General features: G+C 34.9%; 1 long non-coding RNA gene across 1 annotated transcript; it reads right to left on the reverse strand.

Annotated features, from left to right (window-relative positions):
- Positions 1 to 1,182: 1,182 nt before the first annotated feature.
- Positions 1,183 to 14,257, reverse strand: LOC118762707. The gene is made up of 3 exons (XR_004998460.1): positions 14,132 to 14,257; positions 12,963 to 12,967; positions 1,183 to 1,193 (listed from the first exon to the last, which is right to left on the reverse strand). It is a non-coding gene; the product is annotated as an uncharacterized LOC118762707 (long non-coding RNA).
- Between the last annotated feature and the right edge of the window lie 1,469 nt (positions 14,258 to 15,726).

Genomic DNA, 15,726 nt, shown 5'->3' on the forward strand with positions numbered 1-15,726 from the left:
TCATTGAATATATCTGATTAAATATATATAATATATATTATATATATATATATATATATATATACACACATATATATATATATATATATAATATATATATATATAATATATATATATATATATAATATATATATATATATATATATATATATATAATATACATATATATATATATATATATATATATATATATATAATATATATATATATATATATGTGTGTGTATATTGGCAGGGCTTACTGCTAGGGAGTCGGCCCGACTCCCTAGCAGTAAGCCCTGCCAATATACACATATATTAGAATTATCTCTGACTCCTCAGATTTTTGTATGCTGGACTACTGGTTTTAAATTGATATTAAAATTAATATTAATTTATCTCCCTCATTATTTAAATATATATATATATATAATATATATATATATATATCATATATATCCTAATATCATGAATAGCGATAGCGAAACCGGTCGATATATAAAATATTATATTAAAACTATGTAAGTGTGCGTATATTCCTTTTTTAATGTTATATACATTACAACTCACCACGTGGGGATAATCGAAATTCCTCTATGCTATGGCTGTACAAATTTGTGAATACGTGAAAGTGGTGAATGCAAGTTCATTGATTCTGTATGTTAATGTCGGAGTTATATAGGGATGTCTGTCATCCCGAACCGCGTCTCCATTCGGTCTCTTTGTCGGTCGTAAACATCTGTACTAAGTTGTAAATGTGGTTAGTTCTAACTTGGTGTTTAGGACGTGTAAATTCCCGGTTATCTCCCGATCAGGTTTCCGAGAGCTTACATGAGTCTCGGCAAGTGGAAACCGGCTCGAGGTTTTGTCGAGGAGCTACGTTACTCCATGTTCTAGAGTTTGTCCAAACTAGTATGTTTTTAAACTGGCCACATCCAAAGGACTGCTCCGTACGTTCTACGGGTCTTATGCGTGTGCTGCTCATGGGGACCATATTTTGGTACACAATACAGTCTGAGAATTCACTCTTTGGAGGAAAGCTGTGATTTCGTGACATTTTATTGACGTACTTCTTTGTAAATTATTTCCACAATGTTTGCATGATGGCTTTTAAAGTCATTAGACATAATATTTATGCTGCCGTCGCTCACCTTAAAAGATAAAATCTTTAAAAAAGTTCAATAGCCTGTAAAAACTTTACCGCTTGGAAAATGTCTGTCTGTTATGGCTTATACTATTGTTGCATAGTGTCTTATATCATACAACATTTTCTCATTAATATTGCAGACCGGTTGCTTGATACTGTTGCTGAATGCTAAAGTCATTCTTGATATCGGCTGCGAGATATTATCTTGCGACAGAACACTGCAGTTCTTCAAAATGGCTTCGTAGGAGAACAATGTATTTGACGTCTTTTCATACACGTTGGTTTATGTATGTAACCGTTTGGTGTTTGATTTCATCGTGTGTGCGCGCGTGTGTCTGTGTTTGTGCGTGTGTACATGTGCGTGTGCTTGTGTGTATGTGCGCGTGCATATGCGTATATGCACGTGCGTATGCGTATGTGCACGCGTATGTGTGCGCGTGCTTGCAGTGAACAATTCATAGCTACCGGATTTCGGTTTCGCCCGATGATCGGCACCTTCACAACAGGAATATATTTCCTACTTTAGTCTCTGGTTAACAAATATGTAATGGGTAGAATTCTATAGATGCCATATATAAATATATATATATATATACATATGTCATTCATATATATATATATATTTGTATATATTAGAAGAAATGAGGTAATCAGAAATTCGGATGGTTTTATATTTACAGATATTTATTTGTTTATTACATGTTTTTGTACATCATATAACTTATATCATATATCATATATCATATATTAGCGTTTTCGTCCATTCTAGTGGAGTTTTGGGGAAACTTTGACTATATGTATTGTGTTATTGAGTGTGTAGTGGTGGGGAGGGATATAAGATAGTACAAAAGGGTGATGAATGGGTGTGTGTATATGTGTGTGTGTGTGTGTGTGTGCATGTGTGTGTATGTTTTTGCATCTGAAAATTGTATTAAAGAAAAAGAATGAAAGGAAGAAAAGGGAGAGAAAGAAGAAAAAATTGTTTTGTTGATCTCTTTGTAACTGGTCAGGCTGTTTACTCCAAGGATGGGGCAAAATGTCACTTTTCAAAAAATTGTCTGGATTTCTTTTTTATCATTGTCTAGTGAGAGAGAGAGAAAGAGAGAGAGAGAGTGTGTGTGTGTGTGCGTGTGTGTGTCTGTTTTTGTATCTGACAGGGGTATTAAAGAAAAAGAAGGAAAGCAGGAAGAAGGAGAGAAATTATGTTGATATCCTTGCAGTTGCTAGGTTTGTAATTAATAATTCTTGGCTTATAGCGATTGTAAATCCAGCTGTTTTCTCCAAGGGGGGCAAAATGTCACTTTTCAATAAATTGTTTGTATTTCCTTTTTATCATTGTCTTGTGAGAGTGTGTATGTATGTGTGTGTGTTTTTGTATCTGAAAGATGTATTAAGGAGGAATCGTCAGGTTTGTATATATATATACATATATATATAAGAAGATAATGGTGTCATTGAGACCCAAAGGTGTCAGATAATGCAGAATAAGTGCTATAGACAGACCATAGTTAAGTTCCAGATTCGGTATTTTTGCGAATAAGGGGTTCAATGTTGGTTCTATCTCAGCGTGTGTATATAAGAAATTTTTTGTGTAAGAAGATAAAAAACCAAGGCTGTGTAGATATTAGAACAGTTTTGGTTTTTTATCTTATTACGCCAAAAATTGTTATATATATATATATATATATATATATATATATATATATATATATATACATCCATTATTTTTGTGTTAATAAGACTACCAATGGTGTCTTTACAACAATACTATTGTTGTTCAAGCGTACAACATGGAAGTCATGGTTCTCGTCTCCATTTAGGATAATTATGTTCTTAATTCTCACTTCATTAGCACATCATGCGGAATTCTGACTAGCGAAGATTAGAACATCAAATAGCGATTTGTATGACATCGATTGATATAAATGGCATCACAGCAAACCTCCAAGGTAAGATCCAGCAGGCCTAAAAACCCCGCAGAGTGAATAATAAAAGTAATTATTTCAATGTGGAGAGCTGGTGTCAAATTGACATTACAATTCCATTGACCATTCGCTTACCCAGATGTCATGATTTTCAGGTACAGTCGCGCAGATGAATCTCCAGATGAAATTATTTGGCCGTTTCACAATATTCAATGAATGGACAATAGACTTGTATCATATATATTCATATATATATCGTATGTATTACATAACATTATATGAATTATATATCATTTGTTGTTTATGGATTGCCCATTTACGTAAAGAATAGCAATGGCAATTTGACTTTTTTCCTCATTTAAATTATCACTATATATATATATATATATATATATAAGAGATACAGGCAGACTACGGTTGATGCATACATATATGGATTTAATTTTTATAGAGTTGTCCAATCTAAAACATATATTAATGCATTCGGAATATAAAAATATAGAAATATAAAAATATATGAATGTTAAAAATATGCATGGACATATAAATACATAGATATATAAACAAAAGAGAGTATATATAAAAATATAGATAAATATAATGAAATATAGAAAGAAAATTGCATATTTTTAGCATTCGTATGTTATTATATTTTTGTCTTTATATAACGAATGTATTAATATAAGTTTTAGATTGGACAAATCTATCATAATTAAATCCGTATGTGTATTTATCAATCGTAGTCTGCCTGATTTGAACCTCTTCTCTGTATCTCTTATACGTGTCTAGCATCTCGGGTTTGACTCGAGCACTTCCATGATTTCTATGCTTTTGAAATCAAAATTATATATATATAGATATACCTATACATATATACACATACATATACATACATATACATATATATATATATATATATATATATATATATATATATATATATATATATATATATATATATATATATATATATATACATGCATGTATGGGCTCAGGACGTCACCAACAGTAAACATGAAATACGAAAAGAAATAAGTTCAATACGCAAACAACGAGAGAAACAAATGGAAAACAGGACAAGTAACATAAAGAACGACCCTTCATAAGTTGTCGGCTGTCTACTCATTTCGAGCAGTGAATGACAATATGAGTCTTCGAAGACAGTTGCTCCCATGAATACCAAAATAAAATTTGGGATTTATGGAGGGTCAAAGTTGGGAACAAAAACAGGACAGTGGAGACATACAAGGAAACAGAGCGAAAACAAACATGGAGGGTCATTAGACCAGAACGATGGGAAAATAGTGAACGCTGGAGAAATATTTTCTTTGACAAGAGAAAAGATAGAAGAGAGAAACAGGATATGTCCAGACATTGTGAAATTTCTAGGGTATTTTATAAAGAGAAGGATAATCTTACAGCTGTTTCAGGGTTATAATGGATATCTTATCATCAGAGACGACATGATAGAGTTAAGTAGAAGGAAATAGCAGAGATCAATATAAGAAGTTGTTTTGGAAATGGGAAATATGGAGGCGCAATGGCCCAGTGGTTAGGGAAGCGGACTCGTGGTTGTAGGATCGCAGTTTCGATTTCCAAACCGGGCGTTGTGAGTGTTTATTGAGCGAAAACACCTAAAAGCGCCACGAGGCTCTGACAGGGGGTGGGGATCCCTGCTGTACTCTTTCACCACTCTTTCTTCTGTTGGCCTGCTCGCTTAGCCAGCGGGGTGGCGTCATTCGAAGGCTAAAACAATGCGAACGCATTGTGACCAGCGATGTGTAACAACATCTGATGGTCTGGTCGGTCACGTGATCACGTGACGTGATAATGGGAAATACACGAATAGAAATAAAGATATCTGTTGGATGTTAAACTTTCTGTTCCATTATCCATGGAATGTGTTGTGTAGAATGGGTGAAGAGGCTTCTTGTCCATGGTATGTAGATTCCGATAGAAGTTCATAATTTATTATTCCAAATGGATATGAACTTACAAACCAGAGACAAGAAGCCTTTTTAACCACTCTACACAACACATTCCTTGGATAATGGAACTGCAAATGTAACGGACAGCATATATCTTTATTTTTATTCTCATATTTCTCTTTATATTTCCTAAATCTCTCCCTTTCGAAAATAAATTCTTTTATTGAATTCTGCTGTTTCCTTCTATTTCATTCTCTCATATCGTCTCTGATGATGGGATATCTTTTATATTCCTGAAACAGCTGTTAAGACTACCTTTCTCTTTCTAAAATGTCCTAGAAATTTCACACTGCCTTGGGTTTGTTGTCTCATTTTATTTAACCTATCTATCTGTCTATCTATCTATCTATCTATCTCTATCTATCTATCTATCTATCTATCTATCTATCTATCTATCTATCTATCTATCTATCTATCTATCTATCTAGCTATCTATCTATCCATCTATCTATCTATATATCTGTCTATATATATATATATATATATATATATATATATAATTGATCAAAATAAAATAAAAACATGATGCGAAGGATTCAGCGGTACATATGTTTCGGGCCTTTATTAGACAGATTTATAACAATGCATAATGTATGTCTGTGGCCTTCTTCAGCCGCGCACAACAGCTTCCACAAGGACATGTGTTACATCAAAAATTCTTGGTTGGGGATGCAAATCCTCTCATTCACGTACGACATAATGCGGCAGCAGCATAGAGTTGAAGCGTCCATCTCTTTCTTCTCTCAATGTAGAATGAGGAAAATTGGATGTTGAGGTAATGTAAATAAATAAATACATATATAGAGGTGAAGATGGAGGGGCGAGAGTTCGGGACGAGGGATAAAAAATGTATAAAAAGTGTAAGTATAGAATAATATAAAAATGTAGAGGATAAAGGGTTGTAAGTAGATGTAAAGGGGGTATAAAGAAATATAAAGTAAAAATAGAAATAGAAATAAAAGTAAAAAAACCTGATAAAAACATGATAAAAGTGTAAAAGAATGTAAAGATAAGGGATGTATAGAGGTTATGGACCAAGCATGGTGGTCAGGAGAAAATATATATATGTATATATATATATATATATATATATATATATGTATATATATATATATTATATATATATATATATATATTATATATATATATATACACCTATGTATATATATATATGTATGTATATATATTTATGTTTGCATGTATGTATTTAGGTAGGTAGGTGTGTATGTGTGTGTTTTTGCATTTCGTCCGTCTTCATGTTCCGAGTTCAAATACCGACGAGGTCAACTTTAACTTTCATCCTGTTGGGATCGATAAAATAAAGTACCAGTTGGGGACTATGGTCGCTGTCTTCGACCTACTCCTTGCTGAGCAAAAATTTGGAATCGAGATTATCAAGCGTTACGGCTGCAAGCTGGCAGAATCGTTAGCAGACACCGGGCGAAAGTGTTTAGCGGAATTTCGTCCGTTTTTACGTTCCGGTTTCAAAATTCCGCCGAGGTCGACTTGGCCTTTCATTCTTTTGGTGTTGAGGGCGTCGATGAAATCAACTGAACCCCTGTCCCGAACTTGCTGGCTTTCTGCCAAAATTTGAGACCAATGTTATCAATAGTTTTTGAGGAATTAAAAATAACCGTTATTTATAATAAGCCAACCTGAATATATTTCTTACATTTACAACGCCAACAAAAATTACATACAAAATTGTATATTTTACCGATATCAGTAATTACATTGATTCAATTTTCATTGATTCAGAACAGTTTTATGGTAAAGTTTTCATGTGTAAAACTTTTGGATTCAAATATAGTTTATTTGAGTGCAGCGGATTATGTTATGACCTCAGAATAAGATATTTATACAGTTGTATATTACAGATATTTAATCGTTTCTCCGTTGAAACTTGTGTATATCTTTATACAATTTGTTTTATCTAAAGTGGGTGTTTTATATTATCATTTCTTTCATTTTGAGAAGATTGATTTCATAAACGCGTGTGTTCTAGTTTCCGGCATAATGTCTTCTTTATTGAAAACTTGATTTTAGGCATTTTGTTTTCGCATTGTTTTAAATTTCTAAGATTTTTGGTTTTTCTACAATACTAACCTGAAGCATTTCAAAGTAAATTTGTCTTTTTCTTACATTAAATCTTTATTTCAGCTTGTGCAGTTATGAAGAGAAAATAAACTCCAGATCAGACGGGAAATATTAAAACTTCATTTTAACTCTAATTTTTCAAATTGTGAAAGTGAGTGGAAAAATCAATTCTAACGGATTGAAGTCGTTTGTGTCGATATTTCTATTGTATCTGAAACAAATAACCGCAGCAGCAGATGAAAGTTAGAGATATGACAACACATATATATCACTCGCATATTGACATTTGTATTGAAGTAGTTCTCGAAATGTCAATATTTCAATCACACAATAACAATTTGTTTTATTTTACATGAAAGACTTCGTTCCACTTGAAATGGTTTCATTTAATGTAGAGATGAAATGTAACAATAACATTTTGACATCTCTCTTTTCACAAACTCAATTCGTTTTTACTTTGTAAGGTTTCCCTAAAACTGGTGGATGGAGATTACAATTCAGTGCACCAATTATTTAGACTGTAAACGGTTTCAACAACACTTTAGGCAGAAAATCTTTATCAAAAACACTAAAAGGGATTTATCACAAATTATATTCGCTCATATTCAAGGATTTTGAACAGAAACAACCACAACAGTAGTAATAATGATTTCAAAGTTTTGCCTCAAAGGCAGCTTGTGAGAGGGGATGAAGTCGATTACACCGACCTCAGTGCATAACTGGTACTTATTTAATCGACTCCGAAAGGATGAAAGCAAAGTCGACATCGGTGGAATTTGAATCAAAACGTTAAGGCGGACGAAATAACGCTACACATTTCGCCCAGCATGCTAACGATTGTGCCAGCCCGTCGCCTTAACCACGGCAGTAATAATCCTTTCTACTCTAGGCACAAGGCCCGACATTTTGTGGGAGAGGGCTAGACCATTACATCGACGCCAGGAATCAACTCGCACTTGTTCTATTGATTCCGAAAGGATAAATGACAAAGACAACCTCGGCGGAATTTGAACTCAGAACTTAGCGGCAGGCGAAATACTTATTTCTATTTCTTTACTAACCACAAGGGGCTAAACAGAGAGAGAGAACAAACAAGGACAGACAAAGGGATTATGTCGATTATATCGACTACAGTGCGTAACTGGTACTTATTTAATCGACCCCGAAAGGATGAAAGGCACAGTCGACCTCGGCGGAATTTGAACTCAGAACCTAACGGCAGACGAAATACCGCTAAGCATTTCGCCCGCCGTGCTAACGATTCGGTCAGCTCTCCGTTTTAGCAACGACAGTAATAATAGATTGAAATTTTGGCAGTCAGCAGTTTTGAGGGGAGGGGAAAGTCATTTATACTGACTTCAGAACATGACACGTGATTTATTTTATCGATCTCAAAAAGGTAAAAAGCAAAGCTGAACCTGGTGGGATTTGAACACAGATTCTAAAGATTCGGAAGAAATGCTGCTAAGCATTTTGTCAGATGCATTAACAATCCTGCTGCCTTGCTCTCTTTATATCATAATAATCTTTTCTACTATAACCACAAGGTTTGAAATTTAGGTGGAGGGATTTGGTCAATTACGATGGGCCCGATAATGGAGTGACTCTTTATTTCATCCACTCTGAAAGGGTGGAAGACAAAGGTGATCTTTTGATCTTGGCGGGATTTCAAACCGGAAAGTGAAGGTCTAGAAGAAATGCCGTACTACTACTACTACTACTACTACTACTGCTGCTGCTGCTGCTGCTACTACTACTACTACTACTACTACTACTACTACTACTACTACTACCAAAACTACTACTACTGCTACTACTACTACTAAAACTACTACTGCTGCTGCTACTACTACTACTACTACTACTACTACTACTACTACTACTAAAATAATGATAATAATTTATATAATAATTCTCCATGTTCGTGGGCCCGTTATACTTTAGTTCGAGGTGTGGAGGCGGAGTGTGTGAGAGGTGGAAGCGGAGTGAATGAGAAGTGGAGTAAAAGTGAATGATAGAGAAGAGGAGTGTGAGTAGAGAAGATAGAAATGAGGAAGAAGTAGAGACAGATGTATAACAAGGCCAAGTGCGTCACGTGGTTAGTTGAAGGGTAAGACGAAGAGCGAGAGAAAAAAAAGACGGTGAGAGAAAAGAGGGAGAGAGAAGTGTTAACGACGTGCTGTAGGGTGGAGAGGGAGAGATAAAGAGAAAGATATATGTTTAGGACGCAATATTTAGCAGAGGGTAATGTTCTGGTGGTGAGGTTAAAGACAGACAGAGATACGTGGACACGGGGGGCAGTTATGAGAGAGAGAAGGGGGGGGGGAGGTAGATAGTATTTCTATTATCAAAGTAGTATGGTTGTGGTGGCGGTGGTGGTGAAAAGTATTTTTTTATTGAACTAAATCTATAATATTCTTCTTCTACCTGTTCGTTCACACTTTACGCTTTAGTTTCTGTGAGAGAAGAGAAAATGTGAGAGTGACTGAGAGGCCAGATAGCCAGTCGATGCATTATGCTGGCACTCATGTGGTTAGTGGACATGAGAGGTGAAGAGAAAGTGATAAATGTTAAAGACAGGAAGAAGAGAATTACATGGTTAAAATGTTTGTTGAAGAGGTCGAGAGAGAAATATAAAGTGCTTTGCAGATGGAAATTTTAAAATCATATAAAATATTATTGTGACTGGAAGTGAAATACTTTAGCAAAATAGAAATAAAAATCGTCTTTTCTCTCTTAAATAGCTGCTCTTAATCTCTTTTTTGTTCTGTGAAATGTCCACGGGTCCCACTAGTAATGATGATGATGATGATAATAATAATAATAATAATAATAATAATAATAATAATAATAATAATAATGATGATAATACTATAAATAATAATAGTAATAATAATAATATTAATAATAATAATAATGATAATATTAATAATAATAATGAGGATGATGATAATAATAATAATAATAATAATAATAATAATAATAATGTTATAAAAAAAAAATATAATATAATAATAATATAATAATAATAATAATAATAATAATAATAATAATAATAATAATAATAATAATAATAATAATACTCACCCAACCCGCCCAAACAGGAGTACCACCACCCAAACAAACCCTGTGGATAAATAACATCCAAAACAAAATAAAAAAAATTAGAAAAGACCTGTCGATTCTTAATGAAATCAGCAAACAAGCAACGCTACTGAGCAACAAAAAGAGAACAAAAATGCTCCGCAAATATAACATCACAGAAAAAGATTTGCCGGAGATAAAAGAAAAGCTGAAGCAAGATATCCTTGCCAAAGCTCAAAGGATCCGCCGGTACGAGAAACGCCAACGCTTCTTTGAACAGAACAAAAAGTTCAACTCCGACCCCAAAAAGTTCTACCAAGAACTGGACAAAAATAAAATAGAAGTCACTGCAGCACCAACGGCAGAAGAATTGGAAGAATTCTGGAAAGAAATATGGTCGGCGAACGAACAGCCAAAAAAAAGAGTATGAAAATAACAAACTCGGCATCTGAACAACTTTGGACCCCCATAACAACTGAAGAGGTCACCCAGGCACTGCAAAAACTAAGCAACTGGAAGGCACCTGGGCATGACAAGATCCCCAACTTCTGGTTGAAATATCTAACAGGAATGCACAAAAAGCTGGCTGAAAACTTTAACAGCATACTAGCAGAGCCAGAGACAATGCCTGAATGGCTCACGAAGGGGAAAACCATCTTAATTCCCAAATCAAATAAAGAAACAACAAAACCAGAAAACTACAGACCAATAACTGCCTCCCTACTATGTTCAAGGCATTTTCTGCAGTGATATCGCAAAGGCTGAACAAGCACCTGGACGAAAACAAACTGTTCCCAGAAGAGCAGAAAGGATGCCGCAAGGCTCATATGGCTGTAAAGATCAACTAATGATTAATAAAGCCGTAACTGAAGACAGCCACAGAAGAAGAAAGGCCTCAGTATGGCCTGGATTGACTACAAAAAGGCGTTTGATAGCATCCCCCACACATGGATCCTCGAAACACTAGCCATTAACAAAGTAGCACCAACAATCATAAAATGCATAGAGCACTCTATGAATAAATGGCAAACAGTCCTACACCTCCAAACAAAAGAGGGACTCATGAAAACCAAAGACATCCCCATTAGAAGAGGAATATTCCAGGGAGACACGCTTTCTCCACTCCTTTTCTGCTTGGCACTGTCACTGATATGCTAAATAGAACTGGATGCGGATATAAATGTTACGGCAAAACGATCAGCCACCTTTTATATATGGATGACCTAAAACTATACGCTGCAAATGACAAACAGCTGGAAACACTATTAAAGACAGTTCATGGATTTACCAAAGAAATAGATATGAAATATGGATTAGAAAAATGCGCCAAAGTAACCATGAAAAAAGGAAAACTAGTTAAGAGTAACAACATCACGCTAGATAAAACCAATGAAATAAAAGAATTAGACCAAAGCCAAACCTACAAATACTTAGGAATCCATGAACTAGATAAGACACAACACACACAAATGAAAGAGAAAATAAAAAAAGAATATTATAGACGAGTTAGATCAATACTAAAAACAGAGCTCAATGCTAAAAACAAGATAATAGGTATCAACACTTTAGCTGTCCCAGTTATAAGTTACAGCTACAATATCCTTAACTGGATACGAAATGAACTGTCCAAAATAGATAGGAAAACAAGAAAAATACTGACAGGATCTAGGATGCATCACCCAAAATCTGACATAGAAAGACTATATATACAACGTATAGAAGGTGGTAGAGGCCTTATACAGCTGGAAAACTACTATAAAATAACCACCATAGGACTGCAAAAATACCTACTTCAGAAGGAAGGAAAACTGATCCAGATAGCAGCAAAACACGAGCAAAACAAAAACTGTTCTCAGTATTTAAGGAAGCTGACAAATACAAACAAGAAATCATACCACCTAATAAACACAAAGAAGAGAAGAAGATATGATGAAGAAACAACAAAAGCTATAAAACAAATGAAATCCAAACTAAAAATAGAACAGCAACGAGCCATGATAAAACGATGGCAAGAAAAACCCCTTCATGGTAAATACTGGACTAAACTAAACGCAAAATAAATAGACAAAGAAAAATCCCAGCAATGGTTGAGAAGCTCGGACTCAAAGCAGAAACAGAGGGGTTTTTAATTGCAGCAAAGACCAAAGCAAAGCCTCCCCACCAGAAATTACCAAAAACATGTAATGAAAAGAAATATTACAAGTAACTGCAGAATATGTGGAGATGGACAAGAAACAATAAATCATATTATCTCTAGCTGCCCAGTCCTGGCTAAGAAGGAATATATTCACAGACATGACAGAGTTGGAACCTACATACATTGGAAGCTATGCCAACATTATGGAATAACAACAGAAAAAAGATGGTATAGGCACACACCAGAAAAGGTCACAGAAAACGAGAAAGCAAACCATACTCTGGGATATGCCGATACACACAGATAGAGAAATTAAGGCCAACATACCAGATATAGTTGTCAGAGATCATGAAGAAACAAATGCTTTCTAATTGATGTATCAATACCGGCAGATGACAACGTTTCTCTAAAAGAAATGGAGAAACTCTCAAAATACAAAGACCTGGAAATAGAGGTAACTAGAATGTGGAACCTGAAAACAGAAACAATTCCTATCATAGTAGGTGCATTAGGCATGATAAAAAATATTCAGACAAATACATAACAAAAACACCAGGACTTACAAAACATATAACATACAGAAAATTGCACTACTAGGCACTGCACACATCCTACGCAGAACACTTTCCATACAATAACCATCAGAGCATCACAACAAATCACAGCACATACCCAAGGCACACAGAGTTGCGCTCGGTAGTGAAGTGAAAGCACGCTATAAAAATAAAACTACTGAATAATAATAATAATAATAATAATAATAATAATAATAATAATGATGATAATAATAATAATAATAATATTAATAATAATAATAATAATCTATGTAATAATCTGCTTGTTCGTTCACCCGTTATACTTTACTTAATTAGAGAGATGGAGCTGGAGTAAGTGAGAGGTGGAGTTGGAGTGAGTGAACGGTAGAGTTGGAGTGAGAGAGTGTGGGGAGGAATGTGAGCGGAGAAAAAGGAAGTGAAGTAGAAAAAGATGCATAATAAGGCCAAATGTATCACGTAATTATTTAAAGGCAGAGGGGAAGAGTGAGAGAAAAGAGGGAGAGAGAAGTGTTGTAGGATGGGGAGGGAGAGGTGAAGAGAAAGAGATATGTTTAGGATACAGTATTTAGGAGAGGGTGGTGTTCTGGTGGTGAGGTTAAAGAAAGGCAAATAGAGAGAGATAGGCAGTTACATCAAAAGAGAAAGAGAGAGAGAGAGAGAGAGAGAGAGAGAGAGGCATAGGCAGTAGGTAGCGTTTGCATTGTCAGAATAGAGATCGACAGAAAAATATATAAACAAACGGCTGAACTGAAATGAAATGAGCTTTGTTCCTCATAACTACAGTGATGATGATGATGGAGCTGGTGATAGAGGTGGTGGTGGTTGTGGGGATGGTATGTTGATAGGGAAACTTATTTTTTTTATTGAACTAAATCTATAATATTCTTCTTCTAGCAGTTTGTTCACACTTTGCGCTTTAGTTTGTTAAAGAGAAAGAGGAGGGGGAGGAAGTTGAGTGAGAGAGAGAGAGAGAGAGAGGAAGAGGGGATGGGAGAAAGCAGATAGCCAGCCGATGCATTATGTGGTCAGTCATGTGGTTAGTGGAAGTGAGAGGTGAAGAGAAAAAGAGAAATATTAAAGACATAAAGAAGGGAATTACAAGGTTACAAAGCTTGTTGGAGAGTTCGAAAAAGAAAGCAGGGAACTTAGGCTTTTATTTGCTTACGATTCGTTCAGCTCTGAGTGTTTTATGAAACTTTTGAAACAGTTGTCTACTACTCATGGGTTTTAATACCGGTGATTGTAGGAACACTTAAAATGATCAAAAAAGGAAAATTATCTGAGAATGATCCCTGGCGTACCATTCCTGCAAGAAGTGCAAAACAATGTTTTAACTGGTACATCGTACGTATTAAGTGAGAACGATTACCACTCATATAAATATTTTTAAAAAATCTAACCTTATTTCCTTTTTGTCAATAACAACCTGATTTGTTTGTTTTAATGGCTTATCAGTGTATATAGTGAGTTTCGTTGTCCTAGGTGTCGGGAAGACAGTCGAGAAGAAATGGAAACAACATTGAAGTAAAACTCAAAATAAACATGATGAAAATGATTATGATGATGATGATGATGATGATGATGATGGCGATGATAAAATGTTGAAAGTTTCTGTAGTTTATCTCTGATCATTACTTGTTTTTGCGTTGTTATTACTGTTGTGTTAATGCCCCTGACATTTACCACTGGATTAAAAATATTCAATAATAGACGTAGCCACCATAAAACGAGATTGTTATCATAAAAAATACAGTTTGGTATTTGGTCTTGAAACAAAATTTCATCGGCGAAACTTCGCTCTAATAGCATCGATTGTTAAGTGGAGTCTACAGAAAATTAAGTCAAAACGATACAAATGATATTTTTCTTTTATCATAAAACCGTGGTCAAATATTTTCCCATTAACTGGATGTAATGTCAGCAAACATATCCATAAAAAAAAAACTAGCAGTTATTTAATGCCGGAACTCGGCTCTTACCGAAAGTGATTAGCTGCAGGAATGTCGCAAAAATATTAACGTTACGTTTTAATGTCCGTATTACTTCGCTGTGTCTGTGTTAAATCTCTCTCTTTATAAAGCTGAAGTTGTCTGTGTATGGCAGTTTTGGTAGTCTTCAACTAACACTATCTCCTCCGAGACCCTGCGGCGCAAGTTGACCAAAATTGAGAGTATGATAGAAGAAGGCTTGCTCTTTCTTCCGTTGAAGAAAAAATTCAAATGGGACCATGTTAACACCAAAAATTATTTACATCAAAAAGGTGATTTTTTTTTATGAAAATCCCTATTTTTTTTACGAGTTTTTGACTGCTGTCTCGCCATTTTTCGGTGTATTTCAACCAGAAAAATGTTCACTTCAAGAGAATAACAAGCTACATAATGCATAATTTTTACTTTTCAAAAATTCCAATTCTAAATGGTCGAAACAAACCCGAGCAACGCCGGGCGATACTGCTAGTAGAAAATATTCCCCAATGCTTCAATACACGTGACACTAAATTGTTTTAACACAGTCCTTCTACTCGTCATTGACATCATTGGGACCGTTGTTAAACTAACCAGTGTCCCATTATCTTACGGGTCTGCGTTCGAATTCGTGTTTTAGTATTTGTTTGTAGATGTATTAAACACCAGGCTGACTCGCTCTTCTTAATAAGAAACATTTACACATATTCTTATGATCCAGCAGAAAACGGTAGTTCCTGTTACCCCTCTTCACACTTTAAATTGGTATCTACCATACAAAGAGGCGAGTGATAGTGAATCAACTGGCATTTCAAATGGATATAACTGGTGGATGTGGAACAGACTCGC

Source organism: Octopus sinensis, linkage group LG3 (genome assembly GCF_006345805.1).
Source record: "Octopus sinensis linkage group LG3, ASM634580v1, whole genome shotgun sequence".
In the NCBI taxonomy this organism is placed as follows: domain Eukaryota; kingdom Metazoa; phylum Mollusca; class Cephalopoda; order Octopoda; family Octopodidae; genus Octopus; species Octopus sinensis.